This window comes from Sminthopsis crassicaudata, chromosome 2 (assembly GCF_048593235.1).
Source record: "Sminthopsis crassicaudata isolate SCR6 chromosome 2, ASM4859323v1, whole genome shotgun sequence".
In the NCBI taxonomy this organism is placed as follows: domain Eukaryota; kingdom Metazoa; phylum Chordata; class Mammalia; order Dasyuromorphia; family Dasyuridae; genus Sminthopsis; species Sminthopsis crassicaudata.
In genome coordinates this window covers 444,341,667-444,368,788 of record NC_133618.1, presented here as the reverse complement: position 1 = coordinate 444,368,788, position 27,122 = coordinate 444,341,667, and the positions used below count along the sequence as shown (strand labels likewise).

General features: G+C 33.8%; 1 protein-coding gene across 13 annotated transcripts in view; it reads right to left on the bottom strand.

Annotated features, from left to right (window-relative positions):
• The window catches only part of ZHX3 (zinc fingers and homeoboxes 3), a 156,610-nt gene extending 130,172 nt beyond the window's left edge, over window positions 1–26,438 (bottom strand). For 12 of the 13 annotated variants that reach the window (XM_074292647.1, XM_074292652.1, XM_074292644.1 and 9 more), the window contains exon 1: window positions 25,978–26,437. The gene's annotated coding sequence lies outside the window, so the exon portion shown is untranslated. Of the gene's footprint in view, window positions 1–25,977 lie in introns of all 13 variants that reach the window. The other variant, XM_074292656.1, reaches the window with a different exon arrangement.
• Between the last annotated feature and the right edge of the window lie 684 nt (window positions 26,439–27,122).

The following is a 27,122-nucleotide window of genomic DNA, read 5'->3' as shown; positions in this document are numbered from 1 at the left end:
ATTAAAAAACTCCAAATCCTCAAATTAATCAAAACACCAAAGAAAAAGTTTAAGTAGTCCATAGTTTCACAAAAGAACAAGAGGTATAGGAACTATCAAAGGAGGGAAAATAAACACTTTGGTCCAGATGATTTTATAGAATAACATTGCTTTTAAAGAATAATTCATGTGAATACATCCAGCCATTCTGGAGAGCAATTTGGAACTATGCTCAAAAAGTTATCAAACTGTGTATACTTTTGACCTAGCAGTGTTGCTACTGGGTTTGTATCCCAAAGAGATCTTAAAGAAGGGAAAGGGACTTGAATGTTTGTGGCAGCCCTCTTTGTGGTGGCCAGAAACTAGAAACTACGTGGATGCCCATCAATTGGAGATTAGCTGAATAAATTGTGGTATATGAATATTATGGAATATTTATTGTTCTGTAAGAAATGACCAACAGGATGATTTCAGAAAGGCCTGGAGAGACTTACATGAACTGATGCTGAGTGAAATGAGCAGGACCAGGAAATCGTTGTATACTTCAATAACAATACTATATGATGATCAATTCTGATGGATGTGGCCATTTTCAACAATGAGATGAACCAAATCAGTTCCAATAAATAGAGCAGTAATGTACTGAACCAGCTATACCCAGCAAAAGAACTCTAGGAGATAATTATGAACCACTACATAGAATTTCCAATCCCTCTAATTTTGTTCGCCTGCATTTTGGACTTCCTTCACAGGCTAATTGTACACTATTTCAAAGTCCAATTCTTTTTGTACAGCAAAACAACTGTTTGGACATGTATACATGTATTTAATTTATATTCTATCATATTTAACATGTATTGGTCAACCTGCCATCTGGGGGGGGGGAAGAGGGGAAAAATTGGAACAAAAGGTTTGGCAATTGCCAATATTGTGAAGTTCCCCATGCATATATCTGGTAAATAAAAACTATTAAAATTTTTTTTAAAAAGAATAATTCAAACCTTCCCAGATTTTTCTCAAAACTTAAGAAAATATGGAACTCTTTTATAAGACAAATCTAATTCTAGTACTTAATCACAGGATAAAACAAAGAGATCTTTTATATCAATAAGAGATTAATATATATATATATATATATAATAACATTTTTAATACAAATCCTGGCAAAAAGATTACAATGATCATTATTATGATCAAGTTGGATTTGTAGCAGAGATCCATGGAAGATTCTGGATAAGAAAAACAATTAGCATAATTAACTATGTTAGAAATAAAAACATCTCAAAACACATTATATCATTAGATAAAGATACTATTTAACAACTTTAACAAACTCATTTTATGCTTTAAATAATTACAAAACATAGGCATAGAATTATCTTTCTAAAGCAAAAACTAGCATTATAGGAATGAGGAAGTATCATAAGCTTCCTCAAAAACACAAGATTATTTATTCAACACAGTTCTAGAAATGTTAGCAAAAATATTATCACGAAAGAAAGAAACTAAAAGCACAAGTAAAGAGAAGACAAAATAATCCCTGCTGGCTTACCACATGGTTTACTTTAAAAAATCAGCAAAGAAGCTACTTGAAACTATTAATAGCTTCAGTAACATAGTAGGTTATATACAATAAACTCACAAAATCAATAGCATTTTTTGTACAGTAATAACAAAAACCAAGAGGGAATTATAAAAAAGAAAATATCATTCCAAATAACTAAAAATGCATAAAACATCTGGAGTCAATCTACCAAAGCATACTAAAGGTTTATAAAATAGAATTACAAAATGTTCCTTCAAAAAATAAGGAGCTAATTAAATTAGAAAGATATTTAAGGCTCATCGATAGGCCATGATAACATAATATATGTAACACTAACTAAATTTATAAATATATTATGTTATTCCAAAGTATCAAGGGGATACTTTGACAGAGCTAAACAAAAATAGTGACAAAATTTATTTAGAAGAATAACAGAACTATGGGTATTAAGAAAAACAATGAAGAAAGTAGGAATGAAAAAAGATAATACTTTTAGATCTCAAATTATATTATAAAGCAGGAATTATCAAAATAACTTCATACTAATTAAAAAATAAAAGATTAGATTAATGGAATAGACTAGAAAAAGGAAAAATAATAAACTGAAAACATATAACACCCTATCTGGGGCTATTTTCTCAACTTACCATTCACAGCTTTCAAATTGAGAGGTTCAAGGTGGGTAAAGGGACAAATTACTTCTGCTTCAGGGTTCATGGAAATCCATACATTGAAAGCTATACATCATTACACCCACTCCAAGTTCTCTTTAATAGCCAACCAATAGAAATAATTAGCTCAAAGCAAAGACAGTTCCTAAAATGGTATAATAACAGCAGTATCTATAAAATATTCTTCATGATAAACCTGGGCACACTTTTCAACAAAAACAACAGTGATGATGGGAAGAACTGGAACACTTAGTGTAATAGTAATAAGATATTATAGGGTACATATATGGCCAAGGTAATCCAGACTTCTGGTACTTTAGAGCCCTGATATTCTCTCTCTCTCTCCACATGAAGTCACTACATTACTGGAATCTTCTAGATACAGTGTCTCTGCTGGGCCAAATCATTCAATTGGGCTCTCAGGGTCCCTTTTCCCCACCTCCCTCAATTATAAATTGCCAGCACGAGTTCTTTCCAATCAATAATCTTTAGACTCTTTGCTGCTAGAGGTCTTGTTCCTCAGAATTGCTTCTTGCTTCAAGATCCTTCTCTGATCTATCTCTAAACTGGATATGTTCCTTTAAGTCCTAATTAAAATCTCACTGTCTATAGGAAGCCTCTCTTAACATTTCTTAACTCTAGTTTTTTACTATTGATTATTTAAAATTTATCTAGTATATAGCTTCATTATACAAAACTGTTTGCATTGTTCACATTAGAATGTGAGCTCCTTGAACAGGCAGGATTTGAGTTTTACCTTTTTTTATCCTATCTCCTATGCTTAGCACAGTTCCTGGCACATAAGAATTACTGTTTATTGACTGGATGATTGGAGAGTTAGTGTCTATTTCCTGCTGTATTTAGTGCAACCTACTGAGCAAGTCATTCCAATGCCAGAATAAAAGGGAGAAAACCTGCCTTCTGAGTCTCCCCTCTCTGTGGGCACAGGAACCAAACTCTTTTTAAAAAGCTGTTCATGACATGGACATACTGCAGAGATTAACAAGTTGGCTTTTCAAAGCCAAGGACATTGGCATGGACAATCGTCCACCAATTGATGGTGAGCTGCCTCTGTAATTAATTCTAAAAGAATTTCATCCTAAAGGGGTTGCTGAGTATAAACTGAGATAAACTGAGTTAGTTAAATCACAATACTACTTTGTGTTGTCTTAATCTTTCTTTCTGTGATTATCCATGTTTACAATTAGTTTGACAACACATTATTTGTGATAATACCCGAGGTGGAGGAGGATTGAGTCAGAGAATTAGTAAAAAACTAGCTCTTTCTTCCCTCCTTACTAGGAAGTATCTAACAAGAAACACTGATTAAAATCCTAAAATTATATTATAAAGCGTTGGTCATCAAAACCATTTGGTACTGGCTAAGAAATAGGATAGTTAATCAGTGAAAGAAGTTAGGTTCACAAGACACACTAGGCAATAACTATAGCAAACCCCCAAACTCCAACTTCTGGGATAAGAACTTTATTTGACAAAAATTCTGGGAAAACTAGAAAAATAGTATGTCAGAAACTAGGCACTGACCAACACCTAACATCTTATACCAAGATAAGGCTTCGTGATTTAGATATAAAGGGTGACACTATAAGCAAATTAGGAATACGACAGATAGACCACCTCTCAAAAGGTGGAGAAGGAAGGAATTTCTGGTCAGAGAAGAACTAGAGAACATTATGAAATGCAAGATGGATAATTTTGATTATATTAAATTTTAAAAAGTGTTTATGCCAACAAAACCAATGAAGCCAAGATTAGAAGGGAAGTAGAAAACTAGGAGAGGGAAGAATTTTACATCCAAAGATTCTGATAAAGACCTCATTTCTAATTTATAAGAACATAAATACTCAAATTTATAAGAATACAAGCCATTCTTCAAATGATAAACAGTCAAAGGATACGAAGAGAATTTTCAAAATAAGAAATTAAAACCATTTCTAGTCACATGAAAAGATGCTCTAAATCACTATTTGTTAAAGAAATGTAAATTAAGACAACTCTGAGGTACCACTACATACCTCTCAGAGTGGCTAAAATGACAGGAAAGATAATAATAAATGTTGGAGGGAATGTGGGAAAACTAGGACATTAATACATTATTGGTAGAGTTGTGAACTGATCCAACTATTCTGAAAAATAATTTGGAGTTATGCCCAAAGGGCTATCAAACTGTGCATACTCTTTGATCCAGAAGTGTCTCTACTGGGTCTGTTTCCCAAAGAGATCATAAAAAAGGGAAAAGAACCCACATGTGCAAAAATGTTCATAGCAGCTTTTTTTTATTTATAGTAGCAAAGAACTAGAAATTGAGTGGATGTCCATCAATTGGGAATAACTGAATAAGTTATGTTATATTAATGTAATGAAATATTATTGTTCTATAAGAAACCAGCAAGATGATTTCAGAAAGGGCTGGAGAGATTTACATGAACCAAGTGAAGTAAGTAGAACCAAGAGAATGTTATACACAGCAACAAGATGATGTGAACAAATGTGATGGACTTAGTTCCTTTCAACAATGAGGTGATTCAGGCTAATTCCAATAGACTTCTGATGGAAAGAGACATCTGCATCCAGAGAGAGGACTATGGGAACTGAATGTGGATCACAAGATAGTATTTTCACCTTTTTTGCTATTGTTGCTGCTTGCTTTTTTTCTCTCATTTTTTTTTTCTTTTTGATCTGATTTTTTCTTGTGCAGCACAATAAATATGGAAATATATTTTGAAAAATTGCACATTTAACCTATCTTGAATTACCTATTGTCTAAGAAAGAAGAGAAGTTAGGAAGGAGGAAGAAAAGTTTGGAACACAAAGTTTTGCAAGAGTGAATGTTGAAAACTATTTTTGCATGTATCTTAAAAATAAAAAAGCTATTATTGAAAAAAGAAGTACAAGGTAAATTGGAAAGCTATCTAGTAGAAATTAAGTTTAGAACAACACCTATAACAATATATACCACAGTAAATTCAATGTGTGACCAGAATACTGACATTCATACCATAGAAAGATAAAAGAGAATCAAATTGGGCACATTTAGCAGCTATGGCTAAGAATTTTTTTTTCCCATGAGGCACAGCTAGGAAGTGTTAAGTGTCTGAAACCAGATCTGAATTCAGGTTCTCCCTAAATTTAGATCTGGTGCTCTATTCACCGCACCACTTAAATGCCCCCTAAGAAATTAATTCTTAAGCAAATAAAAGAAAAACTAGTACAAAAGGTAAAACCAATAATTTTGATTATAAGAAACTGAAAAGCTACAGCACTAACAAAATGCAACTAGAATAAGAAATGGTGAAGTAGCAAAATAATTTTTGTATCAAATATCTGATATGTAAGATTTTTTAAAAATAACACAAATATGCAAGAACAAAAAATTATTATTGATAAGTGGTTAAAGGATATGAGCAAACAATTATCAAAAGAATTGCAAATTAGTAAAAACAAAAACAAAAACGAAAACAACAACAACAACAACAACAAAAACCATGAAAGAATGCTCCAAATTTCTAATGGGGGAAAAAAAGCACATCAAAATAGCTGAACTTTCAAGTAATATCCGGCAACATAACAAAGATGACAAAAGAGAAGAACAGTTAGTGTTGGAGGGGTTGGAAAGACAAAAACCACGGTAGTGTTGGTAAGGCTGAACTGATTCAACCATTCTAGAAAGCAATTTGGAATTATGCAAAGAAAGTGACTCAAATACCTTTTAACCTAAAGATCTTACCACTAGGATGTTAATAATACAAATGTCTCACATAACTAAAATATTCATAGTATTTGTTGTAATAGCAAAGAACTAGACACAAAATAGATATCTGTCAAGTAGGGAATGCCTTAAATGAGTTATGGAACGTGCAGGAATGTAATGTTCTATAAGAAACAATATAAAGAATTCCAAGAAGTATAGGATTACTTCCATGAACTAATGCATGTAAGTATCAGTAGTAAGCAGAACTGGGAGAAAAATATATACAATGATTAAAACTGTATAAATTTTTAAAATAACAAAAACAACAAAAGAGCCAAAATTGAATGTTCTGAAATTATAATGACTGATCTTGGTCCCAAAAGAAGAGGTATAAGAAAGCCTACCTTCCCTTCTCTGTAGAGATGAGAGGCTATGGATGAGAAACATTGCATATGTCAGACTTTTTCAATGTGTTAGTTTTGTTCATTCCATTTCCCACCACCTTTTTTATTCTCTGTTATAACAGATGGCTCTCTGGGAAGGGAAGGAAGGAGGGATATATTGGAAAATGTGACATAAAAACAAAAGAATAAAAAATTTTAAACTTTCAACTCACTTATGAAAATGACATATGAAAATAACTTTACTTCATATTTATCCAACTAGTAAAGTCAAGGCAGTATTGAAGGTGCTATAATAGGAAGATAGCCACATTAAATACACTATTTGTGGTACTATAAAAGAATATGATGATTTTTATTTTCTATTTAAAATACTAAATAATCTACTAAGAGTGATAGAAGGGAAGATGACAATTAGTTTAAATTATAAAAATCTAGAAGAATCTTCCAGGTAAATTCAAAACAATTTATATATCTATAAGAATTCTTACCAGCTCCTTTCACTCATTAATGCTATCTACTACTTCTTTCTTTGACTGTCCATTTCAGTAAACAGCATAACTAAAATTTGAGGATTTGGGGTTAGAAACTTTTGAAATGATCAAATTCAACCTTCTCAATTTACAAATGAGGAAATTAAGGACCTAGAAGGTTAAGTGATAACTTCAATCAAAGAATCACAGTTCAGTTTACTAAGTTTACTACCGAATAATGATGAAAAGGAATAGACTTTTTTTTAATTCCCCTTAGTTGATTTCTTTTATTCTTTGAGAACACTCAAGGAGTCATTCACATGACTATTAGGAATCTTAACCAAATCTAGACTTGGGTTATAGTTTTTTTTTTTTTTATTTTGTTTGTTTGTTTTTTTGTTTTGTTTTGGTTTTTTTTTTAAGAGAAAATAATAGGATGAAGTCAAAACACATTTAGAATATTATAATAGATTCTAAGATTTAGGGAGGGAATGCTGGTAAACTAAAGCATGTTTTAGTTAACTTTTATTTAAATCTAAATGCTACATTAAGGGGACAGATAATAAGAGTAGTCTTCAAAATAATCCAAGAACTTTCATATAGAATCAATTCATCAACTACAATTTTATTAATCATTTACTATGTATCAAACAATGTGATACAAAATGAGAATAGAAATACAAAGAATGAAATAATTCCTTTGTATAATGAGCTTACATTCAAGTGGAGGAGACAAGTACATACAAAAAATATAAAGCTAACACACATGCACACACATATAAAGCAGTTACATATAAGACTAAGTGGGAAGGAAGGCACTAGCATGTGGATTGGAAAGCATTGGGTCAGAAAAGGCTTTATGCATAAACTAATGCCTATCTTAAAGGAAAAAAAAGACTCCTCAAATTAGAAATAAAGAGGAAATGCATTCCAAGTATTAGAGATGATGACTGCAAGGATGCAAATGCTAAAGCTGGAATGTCTTTTGTAAGGAAAAGAGAAGTTGACAGTTTGGCTGAATCAAAGAGTACATACAGGAGAAGGAATAATGTACAATAAGTTTAGAAATATAGCTTGGAACCTAGTTGAATAGGACTTTAAAAGTTAAATAGAGGAGTTTTATGTTTTATTTTAGAAGCAATAGGATGTCACTAATATTGGCTAAATAGAAGAGACTATATAAGCCAACAAATCAGGCAGAATAAAATGAGTTGTTTTGACAGAATTGGAATGGGTTACAATAAGAACAAATGTAAGCTTTATGTGAGAAAAAAATTCTAGAAGATAAATGCTGAACAATGGAATAAACTGGCTCTTGAAGTCTCCTAGAAATTCTAGTAGATTAGATGATCATCCATTAGGAATATGCATAAAAGATTTCTGCACTGAGTAAAAGACTAGACTAAAATATTTGAGATGAGATAATTTTTTCCAATTCTAAGAGTTCATGATTTCAGAAAAAAAGTGTCATTTGAAAAAGTTTTGAACTACTAAGGTCAAATCTTCATAAAATCTAAAAGCAGGAAAAACAAGAATCATTCATTATATTTGAAAATCTGCCTTTCTGAAATATTTGTCCAGTCTCTAAGTTCATAATATATAATAAAATATCCACACTCATCTATTTATTGAGCATATTTTTGAAATCTAATGGTACAAGCATTGTTTCTCCCACCATAGACCTAATATATATCACTAATGACAATTTTCTAACTTAGCCATAATGAAAATTCATCCCAATACAAACTGAGAAAGGATTCTTTCATTAAAACATCACGATTCAACACCTACCAAAATCAATATTTTGAGCATTAACATCATTAAGAGTTATGAATCATGCTTTAAAGAATAAACAGATCTCCACCTTATACTATATATAAAATCTAATTTGGAGAACACTTTAAAATACAGCTCTGCAGAATATTGTTTTTTTTCCTCTACAATATAATAACTTGTTAAATATTGAACAGGGTAAGTATTTTGATATATTCTTGTTGCATTAAATTGAGAAAATGATTTTGTACATAGAATTTGAGGAAGAAGACAATACCAAATGAATGAATCATAAATAAGAGAGAGTAAACTTGAATGTAATTGGGTAAATTTACTGGATAATGAAAAAGTCTGTGGTTATCAATAATCAAATTTTACAGTGGTAATTAGCATTCAGATGAGCCAGATAACCACTTAGCAATAGCAACCTATATTTCTCTAACTTTACATTTTTTTTTTGAACAGCTAAATTAAGGTTGCTAAAATCTAGAAAAGTTATCTATAATATTCTTCTAATCTATCAATCTAATAATCATGCTCCCCAAAATAGGAAATGAGTCTAAATTCAGCTTGACATAATCTTGATAAAGACCCACTAGCATTATGTGAACATCATGTCTTTTTCTTGTTCACTAGTATCAGATAAGGGCATTTTAAATATGCAGAGAATATACAGAATTGATACAGAACGAATTTTCATTTTTTAGCATTTGCTTTAAAAAAGTATATAATAAATTACACATTTAAAAAAGAAACCACTGTCCTGCACAATGGATAGAGCACCACCTCTGAAGTCAGAAAGACCTGAGTTCAAATCTAGACACTTAACACTTCCTAACTGTGTGACCCTGGGCAAGTTACTTAACCCCAAATGCTTCTTAAAAACAAAAAAAACAAACAAACAAACAAACAAAAACAAAAAACTTGTCCTAATTGTGTTTCCTTCTGAAAATTGATTGTGTTTGTATTTGTTTTCTTATTTTTCATGGTTTTTAGTGGCAGAGAGCTAGGGGGGAAGAAGACAGTTAGTAATAGGGATTCCAGAAAAAAAAAAAAAAAAAAGAAACAGGGCAACTAAAACTTTAAAAAACCCAAATAAATACTAAAGAAGGGAAAGGGACCTGTATGTGCCAAAATGTTTGTGGCAGCCCTTTTTGTAGTGGCTAAAAACTGGAAAATGAATGGATGCCCATCAATTGGAGAATGGTTGAGTAAATTATGGTATATGAATGTTATGGAATATTACTGTTCTATAAGAAATGACCAGCAGGATGAATACAGAGAGGCTTGGAGAGACTTATATGAACTGATGCTGAGTGAAATGAGCAGAACCAGGAGATCATTATAAACTTCAACAACAATACTGTATGAGTATGTATTCTGATGGAAGTGGATATCTTCAACAAAGAGATCTAACTCAGATCCAATTGATCAATGATTGACAGAATCAGCTACACCCAGAAAAGGAACACTGGGAAATGAGTGTAAACTGTTTACATTTTTGTTTTTCTTCCCAGGTTATTTTTACCTTCTGAATCCAATTCTTCCTTTGCAACAACAAAAAAAAATTTCAGTTCTGTACACATTGTATTGTATGTAGGATATACTATAACATATCTAATATGTATGGGAATGCCTGCCATTTAGGGGAGGGGGTGGAGGGAAGGAGGGGAAAATTCGGAACAGAAGTGAGTGCAAGGGATAATGTTATAAAAAATTACCCATGCATATGTACTGTCAAAAAAAGTTATAATTATAAAATTAAAAAAAAAACTTTAAAAAATATATTCATTGGAACACAGGAATTTTCAGAAGGAAACACAGCCTCCTCTAGGGTAAATTTACCTTTCTAGATTTCTTCAGATTCTTTTGTTAATATTTCAAAGTTCCAACTCAGCTCTGGTCTATTCATCGAAAATATTTGAAAGTCTTCTATTACATTAAATATACATTTTTTCTCCCTATAGAGTTATATTCAACTTTATAGGGACTATTCTCAAATGTAAACCTAATTTTTTTTGATTTGTGGAATATTATATTCTAAGATCGCCTTTCATTTTAAGTAGAAGCTGACAGGTCCTGTGTGTGATCATGACTGGTTCCTTGAAACTTAAATTATTTATTTCTGAATGCCTGTGTAATTTTTTATTTGACAAGGGAGTTCTGCATTTTGACTATGAAATTCCTGGAACTTCTTTGAGGATTTTTTTCAGGTGGCAACTAGTGGATTCTGTCTTTATCATTATGGTTCTAACATATGTGAGCAGGCTTTTTTTCTATGATTTTTTAAATATGATACCCAGATAAGAACTCACTATTTAATAAAAATTGTTGGGAAAATTGAAAATTAGTATAGCAAAAACTAGGCCTTGATCCCTATACCAAGATAAGGTCGAAATAGCTTCATGATTTAGACATAAAGAGTGATACTATAAGTAAATTAAAAGAACAAAGGATAGTCTAGCTCTCAGCTCTCAGTTTTATGGCCAAAGAAGAATTAGAATACATTATGGAATGCAAAATGGATAATTTTGATTATATTAAGTTAAAAGGTTTCTGTACAAACAAAATCAATGCAGAAAAAATTAGAAGGGAAGCAATAAACTAGGAAAAAATTTTATATCCAAAAAAAATAAATATAATACCCAGGCTTGTTTTCTTATCAATTTTTAGAGATTCTAATTAAATTCTTAAATTCTAGAGATTCTAAATTAAATTCCGTCCTGGGCCTGTTTTCTAGGATAGTCCTAAAATATTAGCTTTTTTTTTTCCTATTTCAATTGTGTAAATATTTCTTGCTTTCTTATGTAATTATTGATTTATTTATTTCAATTTCCATGGAGTACACTATTTACCACTTTCTGTCCTAAGTTATTTGTTCTCTTTCCAATTCTTTGTATCACAAATTTTATTTCATTTGTTATTTCTTACTTTAGTTCCTCTGAACATTCATACAATTTTTGCAGAAAATCAATTTACTCCTCTGACTCTTTACTTTTAGTTTTTAATGGCATTAATCTTATTTCTGAAGGTGGATTTTTGAACATCTCTAGATATAGGATCATTTTTATGCTGACCAATGTCATCTTTGGCTAACTCATATCCCCAGCTTTAGTTTCTGATTTAAGGATTTACAACAAGGACAGGGACTACTCCTTTATGTGTTTTGAAGTGAGGTGGTCCCTAGGTCACTTAGATTAATCTGTTGACTGCCACATTACCTAGAGTTATGGCCCTAATCTTTGAAGTTCAAAGTGCTACGTAGTCTGGGTCCTTTAAGGCAGATCTCAGACCTTGTGAAACTTGAGCATTCCTGGTCTGAATGCGTCTGTACCATACTACTCACTTGCATTTGTGGTGGCTTTCAAGGTCCCTGCTTGGAGCTTCCAGTCACTCTGAGACTGTTTCAGGGGATCCTGCTCCTGTATTTCTTTCTTTTTTTTTTTTTAAGGTTTATTGTTTTATTTATATAACATAACAACGTAATATGATATAGCTAGCATAACACAGATAACTAATATCACTTAAGAGAAGCTTAGATTAATTATATCAATAAATCATACCTATTATATGAAAATATCTCTCCATAGCTTCAGAACCTAACTGTACTCTTTTTTAAAAATTAATTTTATAATCATAACATTTTTGACAGTACATATTCATAGGTAATTTTTTTACAACATTATCCCTTGTACTCCCTTCTGTTCTGAATTTTTCCCCTCCTTCTCTCCACCCCCACCCCTACATGGCAGGCATTCCCATATATATTAAATATCTTATAGTATATCCTAGGTACAATATATATGTGCAGAACCGAATTTTGTTGTTGTTGTTGTTGCAAAGGAAGGATTGTATTCGGAAAGTAAAAATAGTCTGGAGAGAAAAACAAAAAATGCTAACAGTTTACACTCATTTCTCAGTGTTCCTTTTCTGGGTGTAGCTGATTCTGTCCATCATTGATCAATTGGAATTGGATTAGCTCTTCTCTATGTTGAAGATATCCACTTCCATCAGAATACATCCTCATACAGTATCATTGTTGAAGTGTATAATAATTCCTAGTTATGCTCGTTTCATTCCTGCTGCTGTATTTCTAAACTCAGAACCTTGAAAGTGATGTATCACTGTTCCATTTCATTTTGGGGGTCTGCCAGTTTATTTGCATATATTAATATTGACAGGTCCCCTTTCCTATTGTGAAGAAGTTCTGTGTTTCTGACTGAATTTGTGTGCAATTCTGGGACATAAAATTTCATATTTACTGAATTTTTTTGATTATTCAATCTTATAGAAATTTCAATATTTTTTGCTAGAGTAAGTATGTGGGAGGTGGGGTCTGCTTTCATTTAATCAGACAAATTGACTAGAAATCATATTTGAGAATGTGTTGAATACATACTTAAGTCAAGCTTATTGGCCTATATTTTATAGAAAATATAGCCCTTCAGTAAAGGCTCAATTTCTAACAAATCAGTAATTTTTATACATTCTCAAACTAGTGAAAATTAGACTTTTTAAAGCAGAACTTGCCAATTTCCATTTTTATAGAATATTCTCCTTTTATTAGGTGACTAGTTTTCACCTATTTGAGATTGACTGCTATAACAACAAAGGTAGAAAGTGTGGTATCCCTGCTATTTTTGTCCTAAAATGGAATCCTTAAAAAAGGATGGGAGAACAATTCGTGTAAACACTGTAACTAGTGCTTAGGCTAAGTAGCAAAAAAAATGAAATCAAATATAAGGGATAAGCCTAGCAATATGAAAGGGTAATAAAATTTTGTCTTTGATTTTGAGTATCTTTTGTATAAAAATCTTTGCATATATAAAAATCTCATGCAACAGTTGTAATAAAGTACAAATTATAATAGCTGGTTGAGACTGCCCCTAGAATCTAAAGCCTAACTTAAAATAATATAAAGTTCTGAAGTCATTTCAGGGAAATTCTACATGGATACAGGATACTAAAATCTCTAAATATAAAATAAATAACAATCAGAGAAAAAATAAACCTAAAATATTTAGGTGACCAAATGAAATCTGGTACTAGATGGATCAAAAAAGAATGATAGGGTCAAGTGCTTAGTCTTAAGCAATGTAATTTTTCAGGATGCCAATAGTGAACGGTATTCCATATAATTAGGTAATTGAATCAAGTTCCTTGTGCCAAGAGAACAAAAACTATAATGGTAGTAAGGAACAAGGTGGAACAGTAGATAGAATACCAAGCTAGAGTCAGGAAGAATACTCTTCTTGAGTTCAAATGTAACCTCAGACACTTACTAGCTGTGTGACACTGGGAAAGTCTCCCTGAGTTTGGCTCAGTTTCCTAATCTGTAAAATGACTGGGAGAAGGAAGTAGCACTCTAGTATCTAGTATTATTGCCAAGAAAACACTGATTTGAGTCACAAAAAGTCAGACACATATGAACAACAAAAAGTGACAACAAAAATCATCCTCATGATTAGACAATTGTGTGGGGAAGTACAAATACCTTGTCCATTTTTCTAAAGAATTTTAAAAATTCTCATCTAAAAAATAATGATTGTGTTTGAATCACTTCAGAAGAAGAAAAGAAAGGTAGAGAAAAGGAATGTACTGGGATAATGGAGGTAGAAGAAAAAAATGGATCAAATTATTTCACATAAATGGGGCATGAAACAACAAAACAAAACAACAGGGTGTAGGGAAGAATGGATGACATTTGAACCTCATTTTTGTCTGAACTGGATGAGGAAAGAAAAAATACACATACAACATATTGTGGGTACAGAAATTCACCTCATCCAAAAAAGAAGTAGAGGAGAAAGGGAATGAAGAGCAGAGATCAGAAGGAGGGTAGATTAAAGTAGGCAGTGTTCAGAAGCTCTTAAAGATCCTTAAAGACTGAACAGAGAAGAAAAAAAAAAAAGGAAGCTTAAGATAATAGGATAGACAGATGTACAGCAGTTATAAATGGGAATGAACTCAATCATGAAAAGGAAGAATTTGAAATCAAAATCCAACAATACATTACTTTCAACAAACACAACTGAAATAAAGATACATGTAGAGTTAAAATAAGGGATTGGAACTACAGATCAAAGAAATGCAAATTAAGATAACTCTGGAGTTCCACTACACATCTCCCTTGACTAAGATGACAGGAAAAGATAATGATGAATGTTAGAGGGGATATAGGAAAAATGGGACACAAATACATTGTTGGAGGAGTTGTGAATTGATTCAACCATTTTGGAGAGCAATTTGGAACTATGCCCAAAGGGCTATCAAACTGTGCATACCCTTTGATCCAGCAGTGTTTCTACTGGGCTTGTATCCTGAAGAGATCATACAAGAGGGAAAGGGACCCACATGTGCCAAAATGTTTGTGGCAGCCCTTTTAGTAGTGGCAAGAAACTAAAAACTGAGTGGACATCCATGCAATGGAGAATGGCTGAATAAGTTATGGTATATGAGTATTATTGAATATTATTGTTCTGTAAGAAATGATCAGCAGGATGATTTCAGAGAGGCCTGAAGAGACTTACGTGAACTGATGCAAAGTGAACTGAGCAGAACCAGGAGATCATTATACACTGCAACAGCAAGATTATATGATGATCCATTACTAATGGATGTGGCTCTTTTCAACAATAAGATGATATCTTATGATGAAGAGAGCCATCTGCACCCATAGAGAAGGCAGTAGGACCTGAATATGGACCACAACATAGTATTTTCACTCTTTTTGTTGCTGTTTGCTTGCATTTTATTTTCTTTCTCATTTTTTTCCTTTTTGATCTGATTTTTCTTGTAAAGCATGATAATTGTGGAAATATGTATAGAAGAATTGCACACATTTAACATATATTGGATCATCTACTGTCTAAGTAAGGGGGTAGGGAGGAAAGGAGGGGGAAAATTAGAACACAAGCTTTTGTAAGGATGAATATTGAAAATTACCCATATATACTTTTTGAAAATAAAAAACTTTAATAAAAAATAAAATAAGGGATTGGAGAAGAATCTAATGCTTCAGCTAAGTAAAAAAAATTAAGCAGAAATTGCCAATTTCCATTTTTTCATGATTTCATCATGATCTCAAAGAAAAAGCATTTTTCATAATTAAAACAGATAATCAGGGAAACGACACTTTGTTAAAAGGTATCACAGGCAATGAATTAATATAAATACTGGATACATATGCACTAATGGCATAGCATCCAAATTCTTAAAGGAAAAGTTAAATGTTATAGGAGGAAATGATAAAGCTATAATACTGGAGGACTTTCCTCTCAGTCCTAGATAAATCTAAGCACAAATAAACAATAAAGAAAATAAGGAAAGGAATAGAATATTATAAAAATTAGATGATGGAACACTAGAGAATACTGAATGGGAACAGAAAGGAGTAAATCTATTTTCCCAGCTCTTTATAGCACCTTCATAAAAACTGACCATGCATTAGGATATAAAAATTTCACATATGCAAAAAAGCACATATGTTTCTTTTGCTGACCATAATTCAATAAAAAATATTCTCAATAAAAGACCTTTGAAATATATATTAAAACTAATTGGAAATTTAAAACCCTAATCCTAAAGAATGAATGGATTAAAGAACAAAGCACAGAAACAACCAATAATTCAATTAAATGTAGATAATGACACAATATGTCAAGATTTATAAGATGTAGCCAAAGCAGTACTTAGGAGAAATTTCATATCTCTTTTAACACTTAAATCAATAAGAGAGAGATAAAGGACAGGTGAATTACTTAAACATTCAACTAATAAGATGCTCCAATTAAATACCAAAAAAAAATCTTGAAAATAAAAGGTGAGGTTAACAAAATTGAAAGTTAAAAAAATATCACTGAACTAGGAGCTATTTTTGGACGAGAAAAACAATTAAATAGATATGCATTAGCTATTTGATAAAAAAGAAGAAGAAGAAGAAGAAAACCAAATTAACAGTATCAAAAATGAAAAAAAAATCGGCAGGAAAACACAACAAATAAAAGCAATTATTGAAAGCTACTCATTTACCTCTATATTGATGAAACTGACCATCTAAATAAAATATAGGTGCCAGATTAACAGAAGAAGAAATCAAATGCCTAAATAACTATCTTAGAAATCAGAGCACCTCATGAGAGGATATAAGAGGTAAGGATGATGAGATGAACCAAATCAGTTCCAGTAGAGCAGTAATGAATTGAACCAGCTACACCCAATGAAAGAACTCTGGGAGATGACTATGAACCACTACATAGAATTCCCAATCCCTCTATTTTTGTCTGCCTGCATTTTTTATTTCCTTCATAGGCTAATTGTACACTAAGTTCGATTCTTTCTGTACAGCAAAATAACTGTATGGACATGTATACATATATTGTATTTAACTTATACTTTAACATATTTAACATGTATTGGTCAACCTCCCATCTGGGGGAGGGAGTGGAGGGGAAGGAGGGGAAAAGTTGGAACAAAAGGTTTTGCAACTGTCAATGCTGAAAAATTACCTATGCATATATCTTGTTAGCTATTAAAGCTATTAAAAAAAAAAGATTAGACACACTGAAAATATTAAAGAAAAAAAAGGTAAGGATGTCCATCAAAACCATTATTATTCAATATTTTACTAGAAAAACTAACTGAAACAACCACTTCAGCAAAGTTGTAGGATATAAAAATATAGTTACATAGATCATCAGCATTTCTGTATATTGACAAAACTAAACAGAAAGAGATATATATTTAAAATAACTTATAGACAACATAAAATACTTGGGAGCCTACTTGTCAAAATACAGGAATTTAAGAAACAAATACAACTACTTTACACAAAAACAAACTGGAAAAAATCACTACTGATCAGAGAAATGCAAATTAAGACAACTCTGAGATACCACTATACACCTGTCAGATTGGCTAAAATGACAGGAACAAATAATGATGAATGTTGGAGGGGATGTGGGAAAACTGGGACACTGATACATTGTTGGTGGAGTTGTGAAAGAATACAACCATTCTGGAGAGCAATTTGGAACTATGCCCAAAAAGTTGTCAAACTGTGCATACCCTTTGACACCCAGCATTGCTGTTATTGGGATTATATCCCAAAGAAATACTAAAGAGCGGAAAGGGACCTGTATGTGCCAAAATGTTTGTGGCAGCTCTTTTTGTTGTAGCTAGAAACTGGAAGTTGAATGGATGTCCATCAATTGGAGAATGGTTGGGTAAATTATGGTATATGAAGGTTATGGAATATTATTGTTCTGTAAGAAATGACCAGCAGGAGGAATACAGAGAGGCTTGGAGAGACTTAAATCAACTGTTGCTGAGTGAAATGAGCAGAACCAGAAGATCACTATACACTTCAATGCTGTATGAAGATGTATTCTGATGGAAGTGGAAATCTTCAACATAAAGAAGATCCAACTCACTTCCAGTTGATCAATGATGGACAGAAATAACTATACCCAGAGAAGGAACACTGGGAAGCGAATGTAAATTGTTAGCACTACTGTCTATCTACCCAGGTTACTTATACCTTTGGAAGCTAATAATTAATGTGCAACAAGAAAATGGTATTTACACACATATATTGTATCTAGGTTATATTGTAACACATGTAAAATGTATGGGATTACCTGCCATCGGGGGGAGGGAGTGGAAGGAGGGAGGGGATAATTTGGAAAAATGAATAAAAAAAAAAAAAAAAAAATAATAATAAAAACAAACTGGAAAAATCTTAATTGTTCAAGGCTAGGCCAACCCAAACTAACAAAAATGACAACACTACCTAAATTAGTTTACTTTTTCAGTTCTATTTGGATGAAACTATCAAAGAATTAATATGTAGAGCTAGAAAAAAAATAAAAAATTCATCTGGAAAAAAAGATTAATAATATCAAAAGTATAAAAAAGTGGGGAGGTAGGAAGTTTAGTAGTACCAGATCTCAAACTATATTAATAAAGCAGTAATCATCAAAACAATATGCAACTGGTTAAGAAATTGGGAGATTGACTAGTGAAACATATTTAGGTAGATGACATATAGAAGCAAATAAACACAGTAAATTAATTTTTTTATAAAAGTCAAAGATCCTAGCTATTGAATTAAGAATTCATTATTTGACAACATCTGCTGGGAAAACTAGAAAATAGTCTGGCACAAAGTAAACATAGATTAACATCTCATGTCATATTCCAATATAAGTTCAAAATAGGTACATGATTTAGACAAAGGATGACATCATAAGCAAACTAATGCATCATGGAAAAAATTGCATATCAGATCTATGAATGGCGGAAGAGTTCATAATCAAGACAGTAAGAAAGATGAAAATGGGACATAAAATTATTTTTATTATAAAATGTAAAAGTTGTTGGACAAGTAAACCAATGCAGCTAAAATTAGAAGAAAAAAAAGCAGAAAATTTGGAAAAATCTTTGCAGCAAGTTTCCCTGGTAAAGATTTCATTTTAAGATATATAGGGAACTGAGTCAATTTTACAAAAATAACAGCCATTCCCCAACGATAACTAGACAAAGGATATGATTAGGCAACAGATTTCAGAGAAAGAAATATAAGTTTTCAATAGCCATATGATAAGAACTTCTAAATCATCAGTCCAAACACTATGGAAAACAATTTCGAACTATGCTTCAAAAATTATTGTGCATACACTTTCATTCATCCAATACCACTACAAGGAATAAACTCTAGCGTGATCAAAGAAAGAGGAAAAGGATCCTTAGGTGCAAAAAATATTTATAGCACATTTTTTTCTAGTGGGAAAAAACCCTGAAAACTGAGGGGATGCTTATCAATTAAGGAATGGTTAAACAAGTGATATGAATAAGATGTACTTTAAGAAATGATGAAAGGGAATAATTCCAGGGGGAAAAAATTGGAATGACTTATCTGGATTGATGTAAAGTGCAATAAGGAAAACACGAAAAACAAATTCATACAGTAACAATAATTATTTAAGAAAATCAATTTTGAAAGACTTAGTAACATTGATCAACACAGTGATTCACAGTTCCAAAGGATTCATGATGAAACATTTTATCTACTTTCAGATGAGAACTGATGGACCCAGAGTACAGACTGGAGCATATTTTCTTCTTTCTTTCGTTGTCTTTTTATTGGGGGGTGACGGGGAGACACAGAAAATGTGGAAGTTTGTTTTATGTAACTATACATTTATAATGGATTTTGTTTTTCTTGCTCTCTTAAAAGGAAGGAGAGAAAATGAAAAGGTGATACCATGTTAAGGGAAAAATGCTAATCAACATCATTAGCACTATACAGTCCTCACATTTCAAGTCAACAAGTATTAAGCACTCTCTGAGTGTCAGACACAATATTATAAAGTAATGTAATGATAAAATCTCTAATAACAAAAAAGTTGAACTTGACACAGATCAGGTTTTATCCAATTGTTACTTTTAATGCTACTACAATTCAAAAGCAATATCTGAGAAGAAAATCAAATATAATAAGAATACATATTAGCTATCATTTTCTGTAATTCATTTCTTTCCCTTCCCTAAATTTCAATTTAGTACCAGCTAGCACCTTTTTTGAATCATTTAAATGAAATAAAAATTAACTAGCTTTCTTTTCTCAAATAAAAAGTAGGAAAATTCATAGAAGTAGGAAAATGTCAAAGATTCTCACTGTCAATTTGGCATTTTTTCCAAATAATTTGTCTAGTATTATTGTATAAGTATCTGTGTTGATGTTTTTTTCTATACTAGATTGCAAATTCCACAAGGGTAAAAATCTAAACCTCCATCTTCCTAGTACATATAGATTGTTAATGATAATGCATGTAAAGTGCTTTGTAAACTTTAAAGAGGTATATTAAAGTCATCTACTGTGATAAAAACACACATATTAAAAAAGCAGGTTGGTAATTTCAAACTATAGATATTATTTTGTATTCTACTGGAGCTTTAGCAATCTTTTTATCAAATGATTTTTTTTTCCAATGGAAGCAAGATATTCCTTCCAGGAATGAAATCTCAACCTCTCCATGCCTCTTCTTCCTAAGTCCATGTTCCACCACCCATTAACTCAACATGCTAGTTTTTTTTCTTCTAGAAATTTCTCAATTTCTTCTAGAAATTCTAGAAAATACTAGTGAAGCATATAAAATCTCATGGTCTCATCACATGACTAACCCATTTTTGCATTAATATAAATCATATATAATCAATTATATGATTACATCCTTTATATTGCTTTACCTTGATAACTTTTTGTAATATATTACAAACTACTTATACACTTTTTCATTGCTCCATTCCCAACCTGAATTCATTGGAGGTTGTATTACATGATTTATAGATATTTACAACATAATCAGATGAATACTATTATTAAAAATATGGATTTTTTTTTCAAGGAGAAGCAAGTCTGTTTGGTACAGACAAATGGAACATGGTAAAAAACAAATATGTCTAGAAGGAAAAGATCTGGATTATGAAATATGTTGACATTTCAAGTCACAGGTAAATTTAGAAAGTGTTCTAAAATTAAAAGTATATTTAAAAGTCTCTCCAGGATGTCAAAATTGTTTCATTGTGGTTAACCTATGAAACCTTATTCCTCTTCAGCAGGAAGCACCATATCCTGGAAAGAACACTAGATTTGGAATCAGGATTTAAGTTTAAAACTCATGCTGCCATTCACTCTATGTGACCTTTGGTGAGTTACTAACCAAAAAGTGATTATATTTCTCAAATCATTAAAATGAAAACCAAAATCCTGAAATTCCAAAAAGTTTATATCCACACTATACACACACACACACACACACACACACACACACAATTTTTGCCAAGGGATGAAGTTATAAATGAAGTTATAAATGAAAATGGAATTATAAATTGTCTTCCAAATGTTATATTATCCAAAAAGTGACACATTTGAAAGAGGTCTTTATAAGCATTTTAAGGAATACACCAGAAATGCACTTAACTCAAGCAAATACATTACTTCAAATATTTATAACAGTTTTGACCACCCCTTCCAAATCCTTTTAAAAATAGATGGTTTTCAAGGGTTGCTGTTAAGGTTATTTGTATGGAAGACATCAATCCATGTGCAATCTTGTGATGAGCCTCTCAAAACATAACTGGGGCAGCCCTTAAAAAACAAATAGGGTCCATCACCAGGCCCAGACTGAACATCTTGGGAAATGAAATAATCACAAAACCATTAAATTAATAATTTCCACATATTAAAAATATTTACTCGGTGATATCTGTCAGAATGTCCAAGAGACTAATGGATATCTTTTAAGAGATAAAAGGGAGAATGAGAAGGATTGTTAGAGAAAAATAAATAAATATAAAATTTCTTCCCCAAATGAAAACATTAAAACATCTGAGTATGTTCACATGAACAAAGCACTATATTCTTGTGGTTTAGACTGTCACCAAGAGCTCTTCAAATGAAATTATTGATGTATTTCTAATGGGGATCCTTAATACTTTTTGTTGTTCTTTTAAGATAATAATACATAGTAGAATTTATTTATTTTTTAAAGTAACAAGCCATGGGCCAAAATAGTCAGTTGTTCCAAGATAAAAAGTTAAAATATTATTGAGAAGATAACCCTAACTTACTAGAATTCTTGTTCTCCAATTTCTCAGACATGGAGAAGATTGATTATGCATCAGAAACAATCAGGCTTTTGAGGAATAGTTATTTTTCTACTTTCTGCTAATAAGATCTTCTACCTGCTAACTTCCTGAGGAGAACTACAACAAGAAAGTGAGCCAGAGGAAATACAAGTTCCTGTTTCAAGAATCAAGACATCAAATTTTCTATAGGCAATACAACAGAAGATCTCTAAAAGGTAGTTCTCAAAAATTTTTAATCAACAATTTCAACAAAATAAACTGTTACTCTAGCATTTTCTACTTAGAAAGAGAATTAATATAAAGACTAAGTAAAAATTAAAAGACCAGACAGCAATAAAGTTCATCAAAAGAAAATATCAGAAGATAAAGCATATTGTCATTACTGCAAACAATAATATGGGATACTGTCTGAAACCTTGCTCTTCATATAACTACTCAGAAAACCACTACTTTAAAGACAAAATGTTTGTAAAGCTATAGAAGAAAAAGAAACACACATCCTGCTGGTAGGACTGTGGAATAATACATTTTGAAAGATCATTTGCAATATTGAAAACAAAACAAAATAAAAAGTCTTATGACCTAGGAATTTTTTTTTGTCTTTAAAAATTATCATTAAAATACCTCCTTTTAACCCCCCCCATCCCCCCCCACTGTATGACTAATCTATAAATGCCCAAACTTGAGAAGTAGGAATCTAGATGTTCAACAATTGGACAATGGCTGAAAAAAAAAAAAAGTTAACTAATATACAGGTAACATGACACAGTAGATGGAGAGTTAGACTAGGAATCAGAAAGACCTGGATTTAACTGTTTAATCTCAGATAGATTACAATCAATCTCCTAGTAACTCAAAGCATCTCTCTTAAAAAGATTAACAACCTCTAAGAAGAAGTGCTTATTTGTATTAATAGTAAAAATCTTATCCTGAATTCCCTCTATCAATAAAATTATAGATGTGGTATAAAAATTCTTATAATGTGGTGTTATGGCATCATTTAAAACATCAAACTCAAAGAATATAAGGCAATACAGGGAGAGCTATAGAAAGTGATAAAGACAACAGCACCAAAATTATACTCATGCTCTAAAACCCTTAAAAAATAATAAGAGTAACAATAACAACTCCAGAGATAGCAAAACATCAAAAAGGCCTGAAATAACACAAAACAAGAGAATTTTTTTTGTTTGTTTGTTTGTTGTTTTTTGTTCACTTAATCACCAAATCCCTGATCAGGACAAGATCTTAATGGTTAGTAGTACCTGTACTAGTAGTTAGTTAGCATTTGCATAGTGTCTTAAGGTTTGTACAGCACTTTACAAATGTCCTATCTTACTCTCACAACTCCAGAGAAATAGGGGCAATTATTGTCTTTATTTTACACATGCACAACAAGGTTAAGTGACTTGCCCGGTGTTACATAGCTAATAAATGTCTACAGCAGGATTTGATTCAAGTCTGCCTGACTCATATTCAGTACTCTTACCCACTACCACCTTGCTGTCTAACTACCAAGTTAGTATTGCCTTCCAAGGCAGTCCATTCCACTTTTGGATATTTTTGCAAAGATGTTTTTCCTTGTATAGAATCTAAGGTTTTTTTTTTTTTTTTTTTTTTTTTTTTCCTGAAACTTCATCAACTTTTGATTCTCCCCTCTGGCACAAAAGCTAATCCCTTTGATATGACAACTCTTAAAATACTTGAAGACAACTAAATCATCATTTCTCTCTACCCCTAATTTTCTCTTCTCTAGATTAAACATCTCCATGTTTCTCTAAACCAATCTCATTTAGCAAGATCAGAAGACCTTTATATTAAGGTTGCTCAAATCCTCTGGTTACTCTCTCTAATTCATCAAATTCTTGTCTATGGAGTGGTCCCTGGGACTGTTCTGACTAGAGCAGAATAGAGCAAAACCATCATCTCCCTGATCCTGTTACTTATGTCTCTCTTAATGCAGATTAGCATTTTAAGCTCTCATATCACACTGCCTCAAACTGAGCATGCAGTTTTATAAAATCCCCAAACCTCTTTGAGAAAAACTGAAAATAGCCATGCATTAAACTGATATAGTTTTGACAAACGATATGAGTTTTATGGAGACCTTTATTCTTTTTTTCTCCTATATGTTGTGTGCCTTTAATGGATTGTTTATTTTTTTTTAAGTAAAAAAACTCACTTTAAAAAATAAAAAGGAAAACTAGCAATCTTAATATCTATGAAAAGAGTAGCATTTTCCCCTAAACTTAGGAAGCTATACAACCCAATGTTTGTCTTGAACCACTGAACTGTTACACAATGTATCAAGGTCACAAAGCCAACTCAGTTAATGTGTTTATCATTACATTGTAGTTCTATCTTCTTCAGTGATTATAATAATATCTTATGAAACAGTAATAAAAGATAGCTTTTCATTCGTTTGCTTTTGATGGTTCTGTGCCGTTTCTGGATTTTTCCACTGTTAATCTCTTAGAAGCAAATTAAAGCAGAGTAAGTTGTTCCAACTAATGAAGTAAACTTTTGGTTTATCCAAGCAATACCAGCAGTCTTAAGTTATATCAATTCTTGATTTTTGGTTGTTTTGCATGTGCAGGTGTAGAAATGCTGAATTTAAGTTAATATTAGCAAAATAATGCACAAGACTATGCGAGGGTGGAACCTGTCTCCTGGCTTTTTTTTTTTTTTTTTTTTTAAGATGCATTGATAATGCTGAGGGATGAAAAGTTGCACTTCACCTCTTTAGATCTTTACAGCTACGTTGTATGTTTGTGTCGGTCTACGAAAATCAGAAAGAGGGTCCTTAAATCACATAGCAGTTTTTCACACAGCAGCACAAGCCTAGTGTAATCACTTCTCAGAAATGCTAGCCATGCAATTGAAAGTGACGCAAACTCCCAAACACTTTCCATCCAAGATCCACAACCCACCCACTCGTCTTCAAACGCTTCCGAAAAGGAACCTCTGAATGAAAACCCGAGCTTGGAAAGTCTCTAAAGTTTAAACCCTGCCAACAGAGCCCTCGGGTAATTAGGGTAGGGGACGAATAACTTTCAACAAAAACACAGAAAGAAAACAAAGAGACACCGAACAAACGGGACGGAAGAAAATAAAACCGTAAACAATCCCAGCCCCGAGACTGCGCAGCCCTACAAGTGGTTGGCTTTCAGGTGGATGCCTCTTCCCCAGGGAGGGGAAGCGGGAAGGAGTTGCTAGTCCTGATTCTAGACGAAAAAGCTGCGGAGCCTGGCAGCTGACAGAAGCCAGGAAGAGTTGGCAAAACTGATTTTCTAAAGGGGTGGCATTTGTGCGACCTTCCCGTTGCACATCTGCGGGCGCAGCCTGCTCGCTCCCTCCCTCTCCACCCCTCCTCGCCCCTGTAAAAGCGCCCCCTCCCTCCCGAGCATTTGTAAACACCCTGGGCCCGCCCGCCCATTCACTCCCACCCCCCTTTTCTTTCGGTGGGCCCTAGTTATGCTTTCTTTCGAGATCCGCGCCTCGCTGGGAGCGGGAGGAAGGAGACTCCTGCCCCTCTGCAGAATGCTTCTCCCCAGTCCATACTCGCACCCTCCCCACCCCCCCAGCCCGCGTCCCCGGCGCTCCCTTCTTGCCTCCCTGGGTCTCGGGACTCCCTCGCCCCCTCCCTCGGCCAGGCCTCTCGGGCCGACCCCCTCCTCCCCCCGTCCCTGCCCCCTCGACGCGGCGCTCGGGCTGCTGACAGGAGCGGGAAGGACCCCGGCAGTCGGGGCTGGGGGGCAGCGGCGTTGCTCACCTGGCTGAGCCTGGGCTGGGGGGCCGCGCGCCTGGGTCCCGGCGCTCGCGCTCCGCCGGCGGCGACAGGACGAGGCCCCGGCGGCCCCCGCGGCGGCAGCAGCGGCAGGGGCAGGGGCAGGGACAGACCAGCGCGCGCGGACGCCGGAGCAACTGACTCCAGACAGCCGGGGACCGCGCTCGCGCGCGCGCGCGTGGGATAGCTCCGACTCGGTGGGGAAGGGAGGGAGGAGAGGGGAGGGAGGGCTGGGAAGAACGGGCGCGCGCACTCGAGGGGTTGGATGGCCGGGTGGTGTTGGTAGTGGGGCCTTTGGAGCAGGAATTGGTACAGTGTAGACAGACCAGAAGGCGGCACGACCTATAGATGATGAATCTTAAACAGGGAGGGAAGGCGGGGCGGAGCGAGAGCTGGGGCGGAGCTGTCAATAACAAGGAAAGAGCAGCGCAGAAGCTGGCCGACGTCATTGAGAGCGAGGGGCGGCTAGGGGAAAGGGGAGGTTGTGTCCCTTAGGCGCATGCGTTGTTCTACATCTGCACCACGTGGTAAGCGCCCAGGCTTCGGACTGTGGAGCCGAGTTGGAAGAGCCGCGGTCCAGCTGCTTGTTTCCTAGAGGACCTCGCCTAGACTAGGCCAAGACATGGAACAGGATGGCCTGTACTAAAGCAGCACGGTAGAAATTGTCGTAGATCTGGCGCAGGGAATCGTGATTTAAATCCCCAGCTCTTCTACTAACTTCCAGTGTGAGCGTTCGCTAGTCCGTTAACCTGTGTCTCAGTTTACTCATCTGTAAAGTGGGGATGGACTCAAGGCCTTTACAGCTCAAAAAAATGGCAATTCTCCGAACTCCAGGGAAGGACTCTTACCGATAATTTCTGTACTTGTCAAAGTTCGCTCAAGCCACTTTCCTCTGTTCCCCCAAAGACCACCACAAGCTGAATCCTGCGGGACACCCCTCATCCATGTCCAAGTGACACTAAGAGCCGTCAGATGGTTGGCCGAGGTTGTACGGCTATCACAGTCACAGCCAGGTTTATGCCCGTGCCTTCTGATGTCCACATTTGGAATTTACAACTCAACTAAAGGAAACTAGCTGAGAACCTTTGCTTTATATCGTAAATATTAGCCGTCTGTGTTCTAGAAAGCTT